The sequence below is a fragment of the Gopherus flavomarginatus genome, chromosome 15 (assembly GCF_025201925.1).
Source record: "Gopherus flavomarginatus isolate rGopFla2 chromosome 15, rGopFla2.mat.asm, whole genome shotgun sequence".
NCBI lineage: Eukaryota > Metazoa > Chordata > Testudines > Testudinidae > Gopherus > Gopherus flavomarginatus.
In genome coordinates, this window is record NC_066631.1 from 12,564,699 (window position 1) to 12,588,194 (window position 23,496).

Genomic DNA, 23,496 nt, shown 5'->3' on the forward strand with positions numbered 1-23,496 from the left:
AAGAGAAGCACTTTGTAAAACCTGTTTGGTGCCGCAGATCTGCTCAGCATGCGCTCTGCGATACTGTGTATAGAGGGGTGAATTAAGGATGGAATGGGGCAGTGACATCGAATTCTCTGTCTGAGCCAGCACCTTATCGTTATTTGAACATGGTCTATATTTATGAAGCTTGAGCGAGAATTACTGTTTACACAAGTGTTTACTGAAAGCTCTGAAGATGAGAGATAGAAATGAATCTTCTCTTATTGCTTTTGTGTTTTTACTGATAAGCTCCATGCATCATCTGCCAAGAAATTACCAGTCAGCAGCAGTGAGCAGAGACTGGCTTTCTGCTGGCATTGGTGCTAGTCTCTGGCTCTTGCGCATATACTATTGATAGGTTATTCTGGATTTGCTCTAAATCAGGTGATGGGATACGTTCTCTGATTTGGATCTAGTTTTTCTCTTTGCTGATGAATGGAAATGGCTGCCTGTAAAATGTCAGGTTCTGCATGTCTTGGTTTGTCACCTCTCTTCAGTGTGTGTCAGTCACATCTAGGATTGAGGCCTCTTCACATTAAGGATGTGAAAATGTGTACACTGCTGAAGTACTATGCATAAGGTTTCTCTAGGACTCTTTTCCCCCCCCCCCCCCCCCCCCCCCCACCTCCCCAGGTTGTAGTACCTGGAAACTTTTTTGCAATAGGCGAAGGAATCTAAATCTGTTTGTTGTGTAAACTTAGAAAATCCTGAAAATGGCAAGTCTTTATAGCTGTTTGGCTAGCATTTTTGGGACACTGCCTGTGTGAAGCTGGCGAGAGTAATGCCTTGTCAAATGCCAGTTCTGTGGGTGGGTGGGTGTGTGACTCGGGCGCAGGGACGCAGGTTTCATTTATGTGTATGTGTCCGAGAGTGCTTGTGGGATGGGGGCAGCTGGCATTTCTCTGTGTATGGGACATGCCAGGTGGTTGCTGGAAGAAGTGTGATCAGTAGAACTCTTTAGTCTGCACCTCATTTCTAAAAGGTCTACAACACTGATCTCTTTATATAATCTTCCGTCAAGATGAACTTGGGGGTCTGTTCAAAATGCAGCCTGGCACAGCTGAGCCCTTGTGTCAAAAGTGCACACCTGTGTAAACTGCAAGAGCCATTTGTTCCTTCCTGCTGACAGAAAGGTCCAAGGATGATGTACTACGCAGAAGACCTAGCGGAAGCCCTAAGGAAAATGCACCCCGTCTCGCATCACATCTGCAAAGCTTCAAACAGCTTTTCACTTAACTTTGGTTCAGTTGGTGGGAGACACCACGGGAGTTTTGTGTTGTTTTCCCCCCCTCCCTAACCCCAAGACGGGAAGCAGAGTAGAGGAGAAATCCAAAGATGTGGAGCTTGGAATTGTCATTTTTTTGGAGGAGTGGGAACTAATAGACCCAGCTTCATATGTGTTGATGACTGGTGGTGGGAGGGGGTGCTGTGAGGAAAATTTCACCTGAGGCTCAAGTCTGAACAAATAGTCTGAACCCTCATGGAGCAGGATTCTGTTGTAGGCATTCAGGCTTAATCCAAATTGACACCAACTATTCAAAAGTCTCTAGCTGTATTTCTTCCTTCCATGCGGCAAACACATATGTAGAATGCACAGTAAAAGCTGTGCAAGCTGAAATAAGACACTCATATGCTAGAGGCAGAATGTTTGATCTGTTTTTACTGAACTTGATTTTAAATTGATTTAAATTAAATTGGTGCAACATTCTTATGCAAACAAATCCTGAGACAGGATAGTGGTTGGTCTGGGACATGCTATGGAGGGAGGTCTCTGTGGATGTGGCTATCATCTTTTAGCTATTATGAAGCTGGATTTATAATCTGAAATTAGCAGAATAGTTTGATGTATTCTGTGCATTTTATTTTACTTTGAAATAACGGTTTCCCTGCTGAGCTGATCTCATTGGTTTATGGCTTTGTCAGCCACTAGTACAAGGGCCATCTTCAGGTTGGAAATGGGAACTGGGTTGAGGAGTGATTTGATAAATGACTCTGGGGACATCTTGGCAGCATAATTTGACTGTTGAGAAGTGGGTTGAGTTCTTGTGCTGGTGCAACGAGGCACCATTTTCACACTGCAGTCTAGTAGGAATGGCCAGCTTTTCTGCCTTTCCCTTTGGCCTGTATTCTTTGCTCTGGGAGTGTAATTGGGCCTCTCTGAGAACTAAAATTGTAGAAACCTTTTTATTAGTTTAATATTTAACCCCATGTGGCTGAAAAGCTGCATGTAAAATTTTTGGAGTCGCTCTCTCTTTTTAATGGCTTTTAGTCTGTGAATCTGTATGGGCCTGTCATCAGCTAGGATGCTCCTCCTTTGAGGTGGCATCCTTCCTTTTTGGTCTAAGTTGCTTCTGGGTGAGTGATCTTCAGAACCTGCTCCATGGCTCCCTCAACTCCCCCTTTCATAGATCAGTTTACTTAAGCCCTTGTGGCTCTTCCATTGTCCTATAACCTGATGCTCTCCTCATAAGAGGGCAGAGGGCAAAAGAGGTTTTATCATAGCTATAATCCCCAGGCAGCTGGTCTTCCTGGTGTTGAAAACCATTTTGTACTCTGCAGGAGGCTAATGTCTTCAGAATTTGGTGAATAATTCTTTTATGGCTACAGCTGTAATAGGTTGTAATTGCAAACAAATATGAGTTGGTGTGAGATACCACTTTTGTGTGTGTGTGATGCACTATGGTAGGGGTGGCTGTCTGGCCTTATGCTCTGTGTTGTAATGATGCTGAAAAGCACCTTTCCAAGGAAACATGACTATCTCATGGACTTAATGCAAGATAGATAGGGTACTCTTCCCTACTCTCCCCTTCCTAGAGATGTAGTTCTGCCCTTGCTGTGAAACAGGAAGATGAAGTAAGGTGAGGTGCTCTGAGGCTTTGCAATTTGATGTGCTGTACTTCGCGCGTGCGTGTGCGTGTGCGTGCGTGTGTGTGTGTGTGTGTGTTTTTGAGAGATTCATGAGAGGGACTTTTGCCATCCAGTCAGGGCAAATCCTTCCCTTACAGTTCATCAGGAGCAAAGTTTTCTTCCTAACCCATCTTACTCATCCTCTCATATACCGCATCAAAAAAAACATTGTCAGAAGAATGTGAAAGTTGGATGTTTAGGTACACTGTCAACATGATTAAGTTAAGATTGAACATGTACCCTTACTGCTGGTTCCCTGTCTGTGTGCGTTTTGTAGGAGGACAGAGGTTGGTAGAAAAAAGGTGTACTATACAGGAAGTGATTCAGCAAGGCACTGGAATGCCCTACCCCAGGGGTAGGCAGCCTATGGCATGTGCGCCAAAGGTGGCATGCGAGCTGATTTTCAGTGGCACTCGCAGTGCCCGGGTCCTGGCCACCGGTCTGGGGGGCTCTGCATTTTAATTTAATTTTAAATGAAGCTTCTTAAACATTTTAAAAACCGTATTTATTTTGCATACAACAATAGTTAAGTTTAGTTATATATTATAGGCTTGTAGAAAGAGACCTTCTAAAAACATTAAAATGTATTACTTGCATGCAAAACCTTTAAATCAGAGTGAATAAATGAAGACTCAGCACACTACTTCTGAAAGGTTGCTGACCTCTGCTCTACCCCATGCACCTGCATGCGCCTTTCACCTTCCAAAGTATGGAGGGGTTTGTGTGGAAGACTTTGTGCACCCTGAACATGAAGTCCTCATCTCCACCAGGCTTCCATCACTACTCATGGAAATATTATGTCCGGAGGGTGTGATTCACCCTTTTGCAAAGGGCCTCTGCCCTGCTTTAAGCCCTTGGCATATCATTTCCAGCAGTGCAGTGGGCTCCTACAGAACTTCCTTCATTGCTTGCATTCACTAAATGTTTGCACAGCTAGGTTATTCATCGATGTGTGTGCAATATGACCTTTCTTATCTGTGTAGTTATGAACTAAATGAGTGTACAAATTGTTCTGATCATATGCAGCACAGTCAGGGGCTCATAATGCTGTCAAATCTCAATCATTTTTCAGCAGCTTGCCCAAGGGCGCTTCTCTTCACTGAAGGCTATTTCCTTGCTCCGTTTTAATTTCTGACACCAGGACCTTCAGTGCCACAGCTGTTCAAAAAATTGTTGCAAGATTTTTTTTATAATGGGCCAAGTGTATTTTAAATTTGTTTTTCCTCTTCCTGTACTCAAAAATGGCAAGACTGTTTTTGCTCACACTTTTCAGAAAAAGTAAATCACTTCTGAGGAGACCAAGACTGGAAATTTTATGCCTGATAGTTGAACATTTCAGAAAGTTATGTGCAACTCAGACCAGGGACCTCGCTTAGAGATCTTTGCAACCTTGACCATAGCTGTTGCTAGTGCTCCAGCTATAATAGTTAATATCTCAAAAGATGGAATTACTTGGATCACTACTGGAGAGGATCATCACAACTGTGGCTTTAGCAGTGAATAACAGTTTGGAATAGAAAACAAAGGAGAATGCTCTGTTCAGCTGAAACGTTAGATGGCATTTCTGGGGACCGAACATATGCTCTTCCAGCATTGAAGCATTATCTCAGCTGCTTGACTATGACTTTCCAAAAGCTTGACAGTCTTTTGTGCTGTGCTGCCATGTGCCTGATCTTAGATCTTTTTCCATCTGAAGCTGGGAAATCTTGCTTTGAACACCGTTGTTATTGCAGTTTCCGTGTTGGCATCTGTCCTCTGGAGTGTGGCAGTAAACTTAAGCATCCTTCACGTATACCACTCTCAGAAGGTGAGGAGGGTGGTTGCTGAGATTTGAGTGGATGACCAGCTAGCCACCTCTGTGCACCTCTCAAAATGGACGTTTTTATTATTCCAGGAAACAATTCTGTGGGAGGCACCAGTCAGAACCCTATCTGCTAGGTACAGTATGAAAGCACGCTAAAAAAGTGTACCTATTGTGATATAAACATAGGGAAGCCAACAAGTCCAGGATTTGGACTAAAATTCCATTTGGAATGTGCTTGTGCTATCTCTGTGCAGCATCGCATGCTGTATGTGCACCGAATTACTTGCTTTTCACACACCCTTCCAATATACAATGCCATGATTTAAGAACAAAATAAGAGCCAGGACTTGGAATTTCCTGGCTTTTGTTGCCATACTATAATGGCAGTTTATTTTTAAATCTAATTTTTGGCCCCTAATTCCTTCAGTTTCTTTTTTTTTTTTTTTTTTTTTTTTTTTTAATTAGTCTTGAACACTGCTGCCACTACCTTCTAGCAGTGGGTCAGACAAAACTGTTCTTCCCCATCCATTCCGCTACCCATATAAGCACCTTGGCTTCAGAAGTTTATTTGAGCCTGGGGCAGGACCTCAAGGCTTGGCAATCTGCAGAGAAAGGAGTCTGAGCTAGGCCCACTGCAGAGCAGCACAGCGAATGTGGCTGCTCCTAGGCTGGCCTAAGAAGCTGTGTCAGTGCATGTTATTTTTCAAAAAATGGTGATTAGGCTTTAGCTATTTAAGCTCATTTTTATGAAGGAGTAGAGAAGTTTTTTCTGTCCTCCCGGAATCGAAGTCTGGATCGTTTCTAATCCCAGAATCTCTTTCGCATTGATTAACTCTTTCTAGTGAGTTGAGACTAGGGTGACCAGATGTCCTGATTTTATAGGGACAGTCCTGATTTTTGGGTCTTTTTCTTATATAGGCTCCTATTACACCCCACCCCCTGCCCTAGTTTTTCACATTTGCTGTCTAGTCACCCTAGTTGAGACTCATCTGGGAAGCTCTTATTTCCCCCAGATTCCCAGCTTGTGAAGTTTGAGATTCACCTTACTTGTATTCTACTGTGGTTGGTAGACAACAGGTGGAAAATAATAAAGCTCCTGCCCTTATCTCTAGCTGACAGGACTGAAAGGGAGGGCTTATCTCCCCACTCCATGTGTCCTAGAGGAAGCAGGGCTGAAGCAGTGAATCCCAGCCCATGACAACAGGAAAACCCAGGACTCGGCTCTAAAGAGAGAGTGAGTAAGAGAATAATAACCCCCAAACAATTGGAATCTGTGTGAAGTGGCCACTGTGCTATTTGCCATGTGCCACAGTGGGGACAGTGTCTCAGCCACATTCCCACTGCAAGCACAGGTTCCCAGAGTTTGAGCTCTGTCCTGCTGAATCGGCACTTTGGCAGCAGAACCTTGGGGTCAAGAGATCATCTTTCTACAGAGCTTTCTATTGAAATGTCACCCGAGAAGTGCACATGGTAGGCGGTAGTTTGGAGTAACACTGTGTGGAGATGGCTGGGCACTGGAAGGCTGCCTGGGTGCATGTATATTGGAACATCCAGTTACGAGCTGGCTCCGTTTTCTTGTATGGAGATTATTGGCTCACACTGCTGTGCCCTTGACAGCTGAATATGATGTATGACAGAGCATGATTCTAATGGTCATAGATGCAAGGAGTGTGAGGGGGACAGGTAATTAGTCTCTCATCCCTTCCTACCTGACAGTGCCATGTCATCCCTGTGTGAATTCCAGCCCTTTCCCAGGAATCACTGCTAATGTGCTTGCAGTCACACTGCAAGAGTGGCTTGAACAGAGGGCTCAGGAATACGCTTATTTCTCATTCATAAGCTTTAAGATTTTTCTCTGACACGTTCTCCCCTCCACATCCCACTGAACAAGCTGCAGTTTACTTGGCATTGCTGCAGGGCAGGCTGTGGTTGTGGGACCATTCTAGGAAGAGGCATATTGTGGTTTCACAGGTGCTTACTACGTAGCAGATTGTAGCGTGAAATTTCGCTTGGTGGTGATGAGGGGCTGGGAATGGAAGGGCAGAGTTTACGGTCTGGACAGGTCATGCTCTTAGCCTGAGGATACTAGCTTTGGTTTCACTTGTTTGCAGCTTCTTGAGTCTTCAGGCAATGCAACAAGGAGCTCATGCTTTGTAATGCTTGGAGGCTCTTTAATTACTCCCAAAAAGTCAATTTTCCCTTCATTTCCTTTTTCTTTAAATCGTGGGTGCCCTCCACCTCCTTGTGCTGTAGCCCTGTTTTCAAACACCAATCCAGGGCCTTGCATCCTCTCAGCTGAACACCATCTGGGATGCTCTTCAGAGCCTGCAAGTGCAACACCTCATTGACTTCAGGGGGTCTTTGTCCAACAGTGTGAGGTGTACATGAGCCCAGATCCTAAATCTCCCACAATGCAGAGATATCGACTCTAGGACAACCCATCTGGGTGCACGTATATGATAAATCTACTTGCTGAACCTATCTGTGTCTTCCCAAACCATGACTCTCTACAGAGCCCAATCCCATGGGTTTCCTCAAAAGTGGATCATATACAACAGCTTCTGCTGGGAAAGGTGGAGCCAAAATTCTGATGCAGCGTTAGGGTTAGCAGCAGAGGACAGGGTTCCTTTATGAACGGCGGGAGGAGAAGAAGGCTGAATGTATCCTGAATTTAGATTGTGATAGAAAGGTCAGTGTCTTTATCATCCTCTGTTTCCATTGTTAAGAGCTGGCAGCACCTGAACAGTAGAGGACATAGGGGATTTTCAAAGGAGTCTAAGAAAATTGAGGGCCTAAATCCTATTGAATTTCACTGGGAGCTAGCCCTATGGGCGTTGGGAACCTCTTTGAAAATGCCAGCTGTAGATCTTAACTAAAATGACTCTTAATGATTAGAACAGAGGTGAGCAAACTTTTTGGGCTGAGGGCCACATCTGGGTATGGAAATTCTATGACAGGCCATGAATGCTCATGAAATTGGGGGGATGGGGACCCTCTGGTTGGGGGTGCAGGCTCTAGGGTGAGGCTAGGGCTGAAGGGTTGAGGGTGCAGGAGGGTGCTCCAGGCTGGGACTGAGGGGTTCAGAGGGCAGGAGGGGGATCAGGACTGGGGCAGGGAGTTGGAGCATGGGAGGGAGTCAGGGTGAAGGCTCTGGGGGGTGCTTACCTCAAGGAGTTCCCAGAAGCAACAGCATGTCCCCATCCCTTCCCCCGGCTCCTACAGAGAGGCGCAGCCAGGTGGCTCTTCACGCTGCCCTGTCCGCAGGTGCCACTGCTGCAGCTCCCATTGGCCATGGTTCCCAGCCAGTATGTGCTGCGGGGCTGGCGCTTGGGTTGGGAGCAGCGTGTGGAAGCCCCTGGCTGCCCCAGTGCGTAGGAGCCGGAGGGAGGACATGCTGGTACTTCCGGGAGCTGCACAAAGTGGGGCAAGCCCCAGACCTGGCTCCCTGGCAGGAGCTCGAGGGCCAGGTTAAAACATCTGGAGAGCTGGATGCGGCCCCCTGGCTGTAGTTTGCCCACCTCCGGGTTAGAATGTAGTGCTGCTTCCTTAGAAATGGAAGCATGGGGGTAGGTAAATACTTGTTCACTCACAGTAAGAAAGCCATGGTTTCATCTGCACTGTGATATCAGCCAGAGATTAGAGGCCCAGGTAAAACTTGGTTGTCCGCCAGTACAGCTGGAGCGTGGCTTGGCTTTCCCATCTTCTGTATCTCTGACCAGTGCCACAAGGTTGGATGTTGTAGGGCTGTAGCATAGTTCTCAAACATGGTTAAAATGTTGTTCAGTCCCATCTACACTGCAGAACTAGTGTAGTGTAGTGTAGTTTTTCACATTGGGGGTAGCTACCACGAGATGTAAGTATTCTGAGCAGTATAACAGAGGTGGGTTCTCTTACTGTTGCAGAATGTGGGAAGTAGCTGTTGTGAGGATGGGTGCACTCTGTGTGGGAATGTGAAACTGGAAATGCTTCGCTCCTTGGCTCTGGGGTAATGCAGCATGGGTGAGTGCCTTCGGTGTGGCAAGGTGTGACTGGACCGGGGTCAGTTGCACAGGAGCGGGAGGCACTCCCCTTCATCTCCCGTTATGCTTTGTAGCTCTAGTCTTGGTTGTTCTTCTGCAGGCTGATGTTTAACAAATAACATGTTGCTCTTTACGATGTCCAAAGTCCAAAGAGATTGTATGTCTGCAGTTCAGCCCTGCCCTTCTCTGCACGCCCTGTTGGGTGGCAGATCTGCCAGATGGTCATGAACAGCCCATTGTGGCTCCTTTCTAGTACCAGGTTTTCTTAGAGTACAGGACAGCAAAATAGTTTTTAGGGTAATAGTTCTATTATCCTAACAAACCTTTGGTTAACCATCAGCTGAAAACTTACAAAGCTTATGAGAGGCTTTGGTAAGGCATATACGCTACCGTTTGTCACTAGTGTGAGAGGGACTGACGGATTTGATAGCACAAAGAGAAATGTGAAGCAGCATGCAGGAATAGATGTTAATTCACTCTGTTAATTAATGAATGTTAATTCCCAGTTCAGAAATCAGTTAAAAAAAGAAATGCAGAACATGAGGATCACATAAGCCAAAGCCTCAGAGCATAAGACTGCCCATACAGCCATGCCCAGTAGTAACAAATCCCTTACCATCCATCCTATCCTCCAAGGATCTACAGGCTCTTTCATCCAAGGATATCAGAGAACTTTGCAAATGTTAACAACCCAAGCCTCTGAACACTTCTATGAAGTAGGCATTATCTCTATTTTAAAGATGAGGAAACTGAGGCATGGAGAGATACTGACTTGCCCAGAATCATACACTGAGTTAGTGGCCAAGGCAGGATAGAACCCTGGGGTCCTGACTCCTGATCTGCTGCTGTAAAATCTGTATAATGGCCTCTCTAGTCATGGCCTGCATGACTTTTCTATTACATGCATCTTGATAAAAGAAAGAAAAATTAAACGTAGTACAAATCAGATTTATTGAGAGAGCAAAGGAAGTGAGAAATTGGTGCTGTTGGATACTTTGTGCCTGTTCACATGGAGATACCTGGGCTGCTTCCCCAGCAGACAGAAAGTACTGTGACATGGAAGCCTAAACAATGAGGGACAAGAAGAGAGAGAAGGGTTTTGCACCCTGAATTGTCCTAATAGTCTGCCTTGGCAAGCTCTGACAATGCGGACCCCCTTTATTTGTAAAGACACTTGCACAAAGCATTACTTTTTGTTGTTTCCTGTAGCGAGTTGAGAGGGAGTGAGAGACATTTTAATACAGCTTTGCAATGCCTGGGTTATATGTCCTGGTGCCAGCGTGCCGAGCTAATCCTGCACTCCTTCCATCAACCAGTCCCTTTGTGAGCCTGTCTCACTAGCTCACCCATTATTTCATGGATTCCTGTCACTTTGTTTTTTTTCTAGTGTACCTTTCAGTGCACTCCAGATTGTTCCAGCTCGTGTGCTTGGTTTGGGAGGGGTATGTATAACATGTGCTGAGATATCCCAGCCATACGAGAAGTTCCAACCATGGCACTGTCTGTACAGCCTACATGGAGAGATGACAGGCTTTCACAGTGATTAAATTGGGATGATGATGGACTTGGTAGAGAAGGAGTCAAGTAGTCTTCTTCCTTCTTTCCCTTTTGTATCATAAAATGGAATCTGAGTTTACTCTCAGTAGGAAGGTGACTGCTCACTGGATACCACTGACTGAACAGTAGAGTCTGCTGTGCATGTCTGCAGGGTGCTGAAAAATTCTTCGTTCTGATGGGATTAGACTATGGAATAGTGAATTTGTGATGATCTTCACTCTTGCGAATGATATTGACCATGAGGGGTGGTGGGAGGTTCTGTTTATCTCCAGGCTAGAGTGGTTGCTTGTACAGTGTTTAATGTTAATTGTGACTGGGTTCCAGCTCCTGGGGCACTCTTAGTCTCCAGCAGTCTAGGGAGTCTGGAAGCTGCTTCCTGTCTTGTTTTCCCACATGCCAGGAGGTTCCCCCTTCTCTAGCTGTCATTTTTAGGGAAGCCATCATCTCTTCTGTTCTCTCTCGAGTGAATTTTCTGTGCCAGTAACCCAGCTGTTCTGATTTTATCAGTGTTTTGAATTCCTTCCCCACCCTCCTTAGGAGAGATGGGCATGCCAGAGACATGTGCCAGTCATGCTGAGTTCTGACCACAGGCTGCTCTGCCCTATGCCAACGTCAAGTGCTGGAAAACTGTTGTTTCTGCACTACACATATGTAAGTGAATTGTTGCCTGTCTTGGCAGTAGCTAGGAAACAAGCCAGGTAACATGTTAGCAAACGAGCCTTAAATATGTATTCCCACACAGTCATTCACATCTTTTGTGTCTCTTCTTTTCTCAAGTGCAGTAGGTGCTTACAAGGGCACTTCGATAGCGCAGACTTCCTGAGGAATCCAGGCTATCACACGGCTTACTGGGAAATTGTATAGGTATGATATGTTGAAAGAACGTCCAGTGTCTGTGTAGATGTTTTGCCTGTGGGAAGAATGATGTTCCATGGGTGGAATGGTTTCCCATTGTAACAACTGAATTCTTATAACAGCCCTGCCGTTAGTTAGCACTGCACCTGCCTGTCAGGAGCCCATGTTCACCTCTTCTTCTCTTTTCATCTCGTGTGTGTGGTCCAGACTTCTAATGTGATGGTAGCTAAGAAATCTCAGCTTCCTCCCTCCAAGTGGTTACATAGAACTTATAGCAGCAAATGATTGATTCAACCAAAGTCTTGTTCTCATGGGTTTTTGTAATTCGAGAGAGAGAGGTTTTTCTCTTGGGGAGGAGCACTTGTCTTCACTCTAGCACGAGAACAGGGGGAGATCACTGTTGGAAACCAGAAAAAGGCCTTGAAAACCAGCCCTGCTGGTCGATTGTAAGTAACTAACTATATGAAGTAAGTGATTTTGGTGATGGGAAATGTTAATATTCAGTTCCACTTGGTGAAGCAAAATTGGAAGCTGTTGCCATTTAAAGCAGAAGCTAAGTAGTGTGTTACTGGAGGCCGTTCCCTCCTCTTCTCATGTTGAACTCGGTTAACCACAGGCAGTGGAGAAAAAGATTTAAAATATCCAGCAGCCAGATGGTCTGAGACCTGACATAAAAGGCTCTATTCGTGGCTGCCTGTTCTTGTTTTGTTTTTTTTGCTTCAAATATATATCTTGCATACAGTGTTTGGGCCCATCACTTTGGCCATTTGATATGGTGGAAAAGGGAATATGGTGTTTTGAGACCAGGCTCATAACCACATAACTGGCTGAGCTGAGTACTCAGTGCCTGCAGCTCTCTGACAAGCAATACAACAATGGCCTCTCATTGTTCACAGGCCTTCAGCTGTGGAGGGCTGTGTGCTGTACCCACGCTGGAGCATTCTCGGGATCTCTGTATCATGTGACCAGCGCTCAGTAGGAGAAGAGAATTTTTAGTGGGCTCCCAGGGAGGCCAAGAGCCTTTTGCAATGCTCTCTGTGCAGAACGTACTTCTGATAAAAGTGCAGCATCCTGCCAGGCAGCCTGCTCTGTGCCCTTGTGCCTCGGCCTGGTTTTGGGTACAGTGATGGGGTATAGTACCCAGCTGGGTGTCGTGGACTCTGGACACTGGGGTGAGAATATTCAGACTCAAAAACCCTTCCCTGTCCTGTGCTTGTTGAGAGGATTCAGGGGCCAAAAGATGACCTCCTGAGGTCTCTTCCAACCCTGATATTCTATGAAAGGGCTAAGAGTGTGGGAGGTGATGGGCAGCCAGGCCCAACAGCTTTACATACCAGACAGGAAGAAGCAGTAGCGAGAGGTGAGGCTGCCCTAATCTCAGAGTCCCGGAGTGGGACCGTTTCTGTTTGTACCTTGGAGAGAAGGCCATGAATTCAGGACTGTTTATGTTCTTGAAAAGGGAGTCATGTCTGGATGAGAGACTTTCTACAGTGCTGGAAACTGCATATTTTAAGGTTCACAGTTACAAATTTTGGAGGGGGCTGTGGAGTTGTGGTCCCTGTCCCCAGGCTCTCTCTTGAAATATTTGCGGCGCACCACAGTTGGTGAATATGGACAAGGTGTGTGGTGCCTGCATTCCCACTCCCCTCGCTGTAATTTCCACCCACCCGCCGAAAAATAGCACCTGTAAGTAATGATTTCATTAAACTGGATGGAAGAACACACAGATTCTGGCAGTGCTGAGGCATGTGGCCATCTACAGCGAGTGTCCTGAGAGCATAAAGTTCCCCTGTCACACATGCCTACCCGAAGGGCAGGAAGAAGGGATAATCTCCCTCATCAAAGGGCACCTATTGGGTTAAGAGCTGTTCAGCAGATAGCTGGCATTTTCAGTGTTAATATTCTCATTTAGCAAGACCCCCTGCTGTCCTGACTGCTTTTCCCGGATCCTCAAAGGGGGATAATTCTTGACTAGAGCGTGCTGGGTTGTTGTGCCTCTGTTACCCAGCTTTTCCTGGGAGAGGTGCCAGCCTGGCATAAAGAGCCCCCGCTGAGAGTGGCTGATAGTCAGTAATCCCATTAGAGAAGTCTGTGCACCATGAGGCGGCTGTGCTGCAGCTCCTGCTGTTTCTAAATATTGCTTTTCACCCCTTGGCCTCTTGCCGAGTCCCACAGCGAACTCTGCTTCCCAGAAGCTGCTCGGAGAGGGAGTAACAGCTGCTGTTCTCTAGAGACCCATCAGTGCTCATCTTCCCCTGCGGGAGGGAACTGCCATGGTTTCAGGCTCATATGTTGTGCTAAAACCCAAGTAACCAAGAAACGGCAGCAGCAACAGCACTTTATGGTTACCTACTGAATGTCCCTTATGTGGGCACTTCAGCTCCTGAGAAGCCCTGCTCCTGGGACTTGCCTCTCCTGAATGAGGCAGAGCAGCAGTGTGTGACCTCTGTGTAATTGCACTCTGAAGGATAAACCCCCTCGGGGAAGCTTTGGAGGAAGGGCCTTGCTTTAAGGTCCTCTGGCTTGCCTATAATCTGGGGAGCATTAGATGAAGCAAGCCAATTGGGAATGGGACCATGAGACATAAACTAGTGTGTGGCGCTGTATGCTTAAAGACCATGTCTAGCTAACGTTGCAACTGATGCTTCCTTTAGAAATGGATCACCAGGGTGAGATATGTTTGCACCTCCTCCCCAGCCCAAGCTTCACAATGGATCAGCTGCTGGTCACATGCGGATGGGACACTCTAACTATCCTCAGTGGAGTGGAGTTTTTCCCATTCATGCTGGAGAGCGCTTCCGAACAAAGGTACACCGGGAAGGTTTATGGGTCTGCCTGCCTTGAGTTAGTTGGTAGATAGAAAGGCACCGTAGCTCCGCTCAGGAGGCTATCACCTTGCACAATGGATTCTGCTTTCACCCTTGTGAACAAAAGAAGCTATTAAGATCCATTAATGTGCCTGGGTCGTCTGTGCAGGGTCTTATGGGTCCTTTGAGTGTTTGTTTCCTGGCTGCTGTGTTTGAAGGTATAAGGAAGGGGCAACACTTCATTTTTTTCCTCCCTTATGTCTCGTAAAAAAAAACCCCCAGGATATTCCTGAAAATCCAACTGAGGGCAAAATTATCATTCAGCACAGCTGGATTTATTGGCCAATGCTGTATTCCTTCCACTAACAGAAAATGGATCCTCCATACACTAATGTGATTTGCAGAGACACTAGCTTTGGGATTGGGGGGCTGTTCTTACCTGTTGCCTCACCAGTGTCCAACCATAGATGGAGATGGGTGGGGTTAGAAATTCACTACCACGAAAATGACAACTCAAACGGTTGTAACGGAGTGTACCAAAAAAAAAAGTCTGAGAACCTTCTCTCCCCTTTTGCCATCTATTTCCCCTCCCACCCTTACCAAGTGACGTTTTATACTCATTGCCTATATAAGACATTTTATACTCACTGTCTGCAGTTAGATTGCAAGTCTCTTAAGACAGTGCTTTTGAAAATTTTACCCAAGTGACTTTGGAAAATGAGACTTTAGCTCCTGAGTCAGGTAGGCATTTTTTGAAACATCTCCCCCGCCCCCTCCTTGCTTATTTCTATGTCAAGAGCCTAAATTTGTTCACCTTCCAGGGCACAGTACAATGTCTGTTTTGTTTTTCCATGGGTTTTTTGTTTGGTTGGTTTGAATAGTTGGGGGTGAGGTGAGAGAGGCTTTACTTCTGGGGGGAAATCTGAGAGGGGTATCTGCATGGCTTAATTTAACTTTTTTCTTTCTGTCCAAGAGTTCCAGTTGCTGTGTGTGGTTTTTACAACTGAATGTGTGCCCAGAGTGCTGGATGGGTGCATTTATATGAATCCTAGTAAATAGGCATGGTGCATTACATAGATTATCTCTGGGGCTATGGAAATAATGCATGGCTCTGACCCACTGGAAAGTGGAAAGTATTTAAAGTTAAGTTCTGGGCTTTTTCTTTGGTTCAGACTAAACCTAACTCTTCGGGGTGGGGACCGTCTTTTGTTATGTGTGCATACAGTACCTGGCCCAGTGAGGCCTTGACCGGGGCCACTAGGTTCTATCATAGTTCTCAAACACACGAGCCCTGCCATCTTCACCAGTCCTCCAGCTCTCAGGTGACATGTCAGAATCATAGAAATGTAGGGCTGGAAGGGACCTCCAGAGGTCCTCTGGTCCATCCTCCATCACTGAGGTATGACTGAGTATGTCTAGACCAGCCCTGACAGGTGTTTAAGAACAGGTTGGACAATCTCCAGTGACAGAGATTCCACAGCCTCCCTTGGAAGCCTATTTCAGTGCTTAACTTTCCTTAGATTTAGGAGGTTTTTCCTACTATGTAACCTAAATCTTCCTTGCTGAAGATGAAGCCTGTTACTTCTCGTCCTACCTTCAGTGGACATGGAGAACAATGAATCACCATCCTCTTTATAATGGCCCTTAGTATACCTGAAGACTGTTTTATCAGGTCCCCCTTCAGTCTGCTTTTCTCAAGACTAAACATGCCCCCCTCCCTTCTAACCTTTCCTCACAGGTCAAATTTTCTAAATTTTTTATCACTTTTTTTCATAGCTCTCATCTGGACTCTGCAGTTTGTCCACATCTTTCCTAAAGGTGGTGCCCAGAACCAGACACAGTACTCCTGCGGAGGCCTCACCAGTGCCAGGTAGCGCAGGACAATTGCCTCCTGTGTCGTCCATACGACACTCCTGTTAATACACCTCAGCGTGACATTAGCCTTTTTTGCAGGATAACATAGCCGCTGCTGCTACAGGTGAAAGTGTATTATTAATCCCAGGAAATGTAGCTGTACACTGAGGCTGTGCAGGGAACAAGACCCTGTGCTGCCGAACAGTATTGGCTCCCTGCAGCCGAGTGTCTGAACTGCTGTTCCAGGGCCGCATCAAATAGCTGGAAGCTTTAAGGCTCGACCAAGCATCGAGCTAGCACATCTTCCAAGTTTCTGTAATAGTCCTAGTAAAGCAGGGCCTAAATATAGCATCTCTGCACAAGCGTCCCTTTATTTTTCCCCTGGCTGTGTTTATTTGCTTCTGATTTTACATTTGTTCTGTTTAAAAGAGGGCAGAGGTTTTCTGTGTCCTAGTGAAATACATCAAAGTGCATCCAACTGCTGTATGAAAGAGGGGTGATTAAAATAAGTAAATAAATATTCTATAGTGGGAACAAAGATAGAAGGCTCTTGGCCTTTAGAGTTGCCCGCCAGCCACAGCTGTGTCAGTGCAGGAGTGTGATGATGGTTCTTGGTGCGTATTAGGTGTATGCACACAGCTGGCACTGCATGGGATATAAAAGTGACTTTGTGTCTGGCTGGTCATTTCAGGAGCACCTTTTCCACCACACCCCCTCTAAAATGCTCCGCCAGGTCAGAAACAGAGTGTAGTAGAAAGTAATGTCAGATTGTTTCTGCATCTTGCAGACTTTGCTGACCCACAGGACTGGGGTCATTTCAGTCCTTTCCCTTTTCCTGGGCTGTGTAGTCAGAGTGCTGGGGCACATGCTTATTTGCAATAGGGTCGTGTACGAGATGAGCTCAGTTTGGTAATGTTTTGCCTTGTGTTAGAAATCAGGCCCCTGTGTATCACTCATGGTCTCTGGCAGTGCTGTGGGAGCCATCACGTTCCTGGGCTGCCATTTTGGGGTTTTGTCATTAGTGGCTGCAGGTGCCCCATTAAGGCTTCTCTTCTTAGCCACCCGTGGATTTGGGGTTGCTTCTCCCTGCCAAAACTTGGGATTGAATGTTGTCCAGTGCAAGAGGTAGCAATGACAAGGATGATGATTAAGCACCTGTCACAATTGTTTGATCTGTTTACTGCTCTGGCAGTCTGCAGGCTCTTTCCAGCACCCAGATGGGGTGCCAGAGTTAGTGGAAGGAGGAGCTGCTGAGTGGTGACTGAAACAATGGGAGATGGTGTCCAGTTCCTGCCTGCTGGGTAAGCTGCCTTGGACTGTGTATTAGCAGCTCCTCTAACAGCTCAGATTAGTGGCTGATACAATGGCAGCCTGACAGGAGCTGCTCTAACTATATCTGTTTGTTTTCCTTATTAAATCCACTTGTTCTGGAGCAAAATGAAGCTCTTGGCGGATCCCAGCCCTGATTTCTTAAGTAGGTCATTACTGTGGTGAATAATTGATTTGTTTAGGCTTGTCTTTAGAAACAGGCTTTAAGTGCTAGTGTCAGATCCTGGTGATTATGGTGGCTTAGTCCTTCTGGATTCTCAGTATTTACTCCCCAGGGAAGGACTCGCCGTCTCCAATGGGTAGAGAGAGTGGGAGGCCAGTGGAAAGGCAGGAAAAAGCTATTTTAAAAAAAAATCAGAGACATTTCTCTTGACAGTGTTGTATTTTAAAGTATCTGGTTAGTGGTTAGATCGTGGGGAATAAGAGCCAGGACTCCTGGGTCCGATTTCCAGCTGTACCACCTGCTTGCTGTGTGACTTCAGATCAGTCACTTAATTGCTTCCTGCTTCAGTTTACCCACCCATAACATGAGCCTAATAATAAAAGTACCTATCAAACAAGGGTTTGAGACTTAATTAACATTTGTAAAGTGCTTTGAGCTCTGCTGGAAAGTATTGTTGTGACACGGGTTATGGGGAGCAGCTTAAAGCACAGGGACTTGAATCTAGGTATTAACAGCGAAGAGCTTTATCATTCACTGTTAGGGCCATATCAAATTCATGGTCCAGTTTGGTCAATTTCATGGTCATAGGATTTAAAAGATCATACATTTCATGGTCTCAGATATTTAAATCTGAAGTTTCATGGTGCTGTAATTGTAGGGGTCGAGACCCAAAAAGGAGTTGTGGGTGGGTCGCGGTACTTCTACCCTTACTTCTACACTGCTGCTTGCAGTGGTGTATTCAGAGTTGGGCAGTGGTGACTGCTGGCCTGGGGCCCGGCTCTGAAGGCGGAGCTGTTTGCCAGCAGCAGCGCAGAAGGAAAGATGGCCTGGTATGGTATTGCCACCCTTACTTCTAGGCTGTTGCCTTTAGAGCTGTGCCCCTTGGTCAGCAGCCGCTACCCTCTGGCCGTCCAGCTCTGAAGGCAGCAGTGCCAGAGGTAAGGGTGGCATGGTATGGTATTGCCACCCTTACTTTGCACTGCTGCTGGCAGGGTGCTGCCTTCAGAGCTGGGGGCCCGGCCAACAGCCACCGCTCTCCGTCCATCCAGCTCTGAAAGCAGTGCAGAAGCAAGGGCGGCAACATTGCGATCCCCCCTGAAATAACTGTGCAACCCTCCTGCAACTCCCTTTTGGGTCAGGATGTGAAATCTGTGCAGCATAGGGTAAAAGCACACAAAAGACCACATTTCATGGTGATGCATTTTTCGTGGCCATGAATTTGGTTGGGCCCTATTCACTGTGCCATGTGTATCCACATGTCCCTCCCTGAACTCTCAAAATCTTGTCCAAACAATGCTCTGGGCTCAGTGTGAAACCTGGGGAGGATTTTCTGGGTGCAGCCAGTTCCTGTTCCAGAATGTGGAGGGGCTATCCTCGGGACATTACAGGTGCTGAAAAAGAGTAAGTGCCAGGTCACAGAGAAGCTCTTGTTGTGTTCTTCTACAAGCTGAATTGCTGGCTCAGACCTGGGTCAGGAGATGAGAAGAGAAATGGAAGGTTGGGGTGACAATAATTGCAAACTCCACTACCCCTGGACCCTCCCTCTGAGCAAAAGCCAATGTGAAATTACCCCAGATAATTCATCTCTCTCACAGTCACACAGCATGCGTAGTCGATCTTGACATTTTTTATGCACTGGTACCAGGGAATCCTCTAGTAAATCACCATCAGCTTAGGGGAAAGGAAAGGGGGATCTTTCAGACAAGTCAAAAATCACTCAAAAAGTTGTTTCCCTTGTGACTAGCCCTGTATTGTGTTTCTTTGTTACTAACAATCCTCGCTGGACTGTAACACAAAGGCTTGTGTGGGGCCTGCAGCAAGGAGAGCAGCTTGCTTGTATTTTCACAGGTAATTCCCTCTCACACTTTTCTCCCTTCCCCTACCCCACCCCTTGTGCATTCCAGCTTCTGAACTGCTGCTCTTGTAGAGCCAGCCATGTGGAAATCACAGCTGTGTTCTGTGTGCTCAGACAGCCAGGCTCTAATCCGAGTACCACCTCTCCTGCCTCGCTGGTCCTAGATCAGCATGCAGTCTGTGTGCTTGTGGTGCTGAGCACTCTCAGCTCTTGGCGAAGTTAGTGGGCAATGTGGGAGCTCAGTATATTTGAAAATGAGACCGTGGGCTTTCTTCTACGTGGCCTTTTGTGCAGGAAAACTACTTGGAACTAGCGTGTGACTGGCTGACATGGGGCACCTTCAGCAATGGCGCTTTACTTTGTGGATGCCCTGTTGGAAATCGGGCAAAGCTTTGGTATTACATTATTTATGTAGGCTATTACAACTTGACTCTGCCTGTTGGAGCCTTGTACTTGCAGACCCTGGAAAAGGGGACTCCTCATATGCAACACTGCAGAACGGTGTAGTGTGTTCCCTCCTCCAGGTGAAGGCTGTGGGCTGAAGATGCATCCCTCGCCTCTGAAGCTGCTTCAATACAATATCTAGCTTGGGCTTCTCTGTCAAATGCAGTCTCTCCTCACCAATGTCATATTGCTTAGGTTATTACTTGGCTGCTTCTTGCAAGTGCATCCAGGCTAAAGTGGAACCATTGCCTTCCTTCCCAGAGACCTCTTTCTCAGCAGGAAACCTTGCTAGCTAGCCCGTCTCCTCCAGAGTTCTGTTGTCTCAAGACATGGGCTCCTCTTGGATTGTCCTTATCTCACAGGTATTTGAGCTTAATTGTCTTTTGAAGACTGCAGTGTGAAACAGTAGCCAGCCCCTGGGCAAGCTACAACTCTGTCTACAGTACAGAAATAACCTACTGGCCCAGGCTCAAATTGGGGTGGAGAAATGGTATTCTTCCAAGCTCTGCCCACAGATTAAGACCCACACATTCAAAATGCTAAAATGAAATGCTATTCTCTGTAGCTTGTGCAGATGTTCAAAATATGACCATGCAGCTCTCTGGCCTCTTTGGGCTTGGCTGCCTCTTAGTGAGGCTCAGATAAATGCATGGCCTGTGAGCTCCTCAAGTTTGTTTTCCCCCCAGAGTGTGGCTCCAATGTCCTGCTGGAGTCCTGGGGCTTGGCTCCTTTTTAATCTGAGTAGATCTTCATAATATGATCTCTCTCTCTCTCTCTCTCTCTCTTTTACATGGTTTGAGCAGCAGAGGAATAGTTAACCATGTTGACATCTAAAGTGCCATCGTTGGCATATGAGTAAACACCCATTGGAATGAATCAGGCAGTTCACACTTCAGAGCTGTTTTTTCATGGTCTTTGCACTTGTCTACATGTCGAGCACTGCAGGGGTGAAGCTGCACTGAGGCCTGGTCTATATTACAGAGTTAAGTCAACATAAGATGCCTTGCGTCATCCTCACTGAGTCAGTGTCCATAAAAGTCAATGTCGATGTAGATAGGTTGATATGGTGTTATTGTAGACGCTGTTGCTTACGTCAACTGTTACTGGCTTTCAGAAGCCTTCCCACAATACCCCGCACTGACAGTACAATCAGTACAAGTGCTGCTGATGAGGACGCACACCACAGACACAAGGAGCAATGTAATTACTGCAGTGGCAGTAGGCTAACGTAATTTAGGTCAACTTAATTTTGTAGTGTAGGCGTGCCCTGATGCAGCTGTAGCGCTTAGTGAAGACGCTACCTATGCCGATGGGAGAGCTGCTCCCATCGATGTAGGTATCCACTCCCCCAGAAAAGGCGGTAACAATGTCAATGGGAGAAGCCTTCTTGTTGACATCACACTATCTACATTGGGGGTTAGGTCAGTATAAGGATTTTTCACACGCGAGGGACATATGTTGGTTTAACTAAGTCTGTAGTGTAGACCAAGCCTCAGGCAGACATGGCTATATCGGTTACACTCAGGTCATGTTTTCACGGTTTCCTTCATAGCTGTAAGAACTTGAGACGTATCCCTGGTCTACACTACAGAATTACTTTGGTGTAACTACTTCACTTGAGTGTGAATAATCCACACCTCTGAGCTACGTAGTTGTACTGTCCTAAGCACCAGTGTAGACAACTACCGCTTCTTGCAGAGCAGGATTAACTAAGCCGATGGGAGAAGTATTTTAAGTGTAGACCTGCACTTACTTTGTTGATGAAAACGGATTCTGGAGAACAAGAAGGAAGCCACTACATACTGGCTAAGAACAAACCTTGGAGTGGCCTCAACTATGTCTTCACAGTCTCCTTTTACCTTGGTGCAAAGAAAAAAAACAAGCAAACATTGTTAATCCTGGTAGAAAGTCATGTCCTACCGTAGGTATCTTCCAGCTTTAAAAAATATGTTTCATAGAATCGTACAACTGGAAACAACCTTGAGAAGTCATCTAGTCCAGTCTGCCTATTTCTGCCTTTGTTATAACACATTCAGTTTCCCCTTCCCTCTCCACCATGTTTGGGTCATAACTGTGCTCAAAAAGAGTTGTTGTTGTGGCGTAGATGGACAGGGCCTATCTGTCCAGTGACTGCTTGTTCTAGGCAGAGGTGATGAGTCTGATTTTGTTTGTTTGTTTGTTTTTTATTTATTTGTTAGTCTGCATACAGATAAGATCTCAGTGTCTAAATGTACAGCCTAAACAGGAATAGTGTCCAACTTTATTGGCCTCTTGGCCTTTTAATTTAGCCACATTGACTAGAAAAATACCAGCAGAGGAAAGGTGATCCTGATGGGGAATGGAGATAGAAGGTCTGGAATCAAGCTAGTTTTCTTATCAGTCATGTTCATGATGATGTTGAATAAAATGTACGTCTCCCCCCCCCCCCCCGCTGTTGCGGGAGGGACCTTCCTTCCTGACTCTCAGACCCATGTGTTCCTTTAGAACAAACCCATGTTCGTACAGACACTTTCCCTCTTCTGTGGCAGGAATTTCTCGCCATTTCCAGTTAACTGCAGGAAATAGCCTGCTCTTGCATAGTGGTGGCTTTTATTTACTTAATTTTTTAAAATAACCTCTGCTGTGGCACTTGTTCTATTTTCTGTTCATTTTTTAATCCCTTCGGTCTCTCCAGCAGCTGACACTGCAGTATTTTGTTTGAAGTTAGGAGGAGACATGAAGCTCTCTGTGAAACGGCTGCTGGGAACACAGTAGGGAGCAGCGTGCTGGTTATTGTTTGGTCTGTTCATCTGCTCGTCTGCCAAAGAATATATCCTCACCAGCTATGAGACTCTCAGCAGCTCCAAAGTGGGGAGCCAGTACATGCCATTTTCTCTAGGCTTTGAGTTACTGGATTTTTGGAAACCAGGCACACTCTTGCAGAAAGGAAACTAAAACTATCTCCGTTCCTAATGCAGCTTCTGCTGTTCTGAAATGAGCTGGCTTGTTTTTGTCTCTCTTGTAATAATAACCGCATGTTAGTTTTTGTCCTGTCTCTAGTGAAACTGATGCTGCTCACCCACTGTGGTCCTGCTCCTATTCCCACTGACGTCAGTGATAAAACTCCCATTGGCTTCCAGGGTGTGCAGTTGTGTGTGTGTTTGTGCATGTGTGTCTGTCTACCGATGCATGTGTCATCACAGTCAAATTGGCTTTCCATTCTTGATGACCAGATTGCAGACGTCCAGTGCCTTAAAACTTACATTAAGCTTCTAGACTTCCCCTGACTGCACAATCCTGAGCAAGAAATGGGAAAGGGAACTAGACGGGAGTCCAGCTCCTGACACTTACTCTACTGAGAACATCTGAAATGCATACTGCCAGTACAAGCTGAACATGGAAAAGTCTCCAGTCTAACTATGAAGGATGCCAGGAATGTAGAATAGCTGGGGAGGATTCCAAAGGCGTGGGCCTTCTGCACTCTCCAGATTACGTTCGAATGGGAAAGGCTCACATTGACTTTAAAGGGCTTTGGAGCAGGCCCTGTGTAACTAGATGGTGAGTGGTTTCAGCACAAGAAAGCAATTTCTTTAAATGATCAGGACTCTCATTGTGAAGTGATGTGGGGGAAAACTGAGGAAGGAAGAAAATGGCAGAAACTGATGAAGCTGGGACATAACCTGCACTTGAGTCAGGAGCCCCTAATTCATTCTGCAGCTGAGTGGACAGTGCCCACCTCTGACAGGTAGCTGAAGGAGTCTCTCTCTCCCCCCATTGGCTGCGTGTGTATAGCTTGCCATGCTAACAAATTGACATTAATAGAGCAGCACGCACTCCTTCAGGTAGACTTACTCTGGACTTTAGGTGCTGCTATGAAAATGCTGTCGCTCACTAGCTAGCAA

General features: G+C 46.1%; 1 protein-coding gene across 1 annotated transcript in view; it reads left to right on the forward strand.

The window, feature by feature from the left end:
* BCR (BCR activator of RhoGEF and GTPase) overlaps positions 1-23,496 on the forward strand; it is a 128,500-nt gene that overhangs the window by 28,409 nt on the left and 76,595 nt on the right. The window lies entirely within an intron of this gene.